Genomic DNA, 241 nt, shown 5'->3' with positions numbered 1-241 from the left:
GCATCGGGCTCTGTGCTGACAGCTCAGAGCCTGGAACCTGCTTCAGATTTTGTGTCTCCCTCTCTCTCTGCTCCTCCCCCACTTGTACTCTGTCTCTCTCCATCTCTCAAGATTAAATAAACATTAAAATTTTTTTTTAAAAAACCTTACTTTTGGCTTTCTTCATTTTTTTTAATGGCTTGTCTTTTTCTACTTTATTGATTTTTTTCTTTTCTCTTTTTTTCTGTTTAATTTGGACTTA

Source organism: Crocuta crocuta, unplaced genomic scaffold (genome assembly GCF_008692635.1).
Source record: "Crocuta crocuta isolate KB4526 unplaced genomic scaffold, BGI_CrCroc_1.0 scaffold241, whole genome shotgun sequence".
Taxonomy (NCBI): Eukaryota; Metazoa; Chordata; class Mammalia; order Carnivora; family Hyaenidae; genus Crocuta; species Crocuta crocuta.
Note: the sequence above shows the minus strand (reverse complement) of the source record.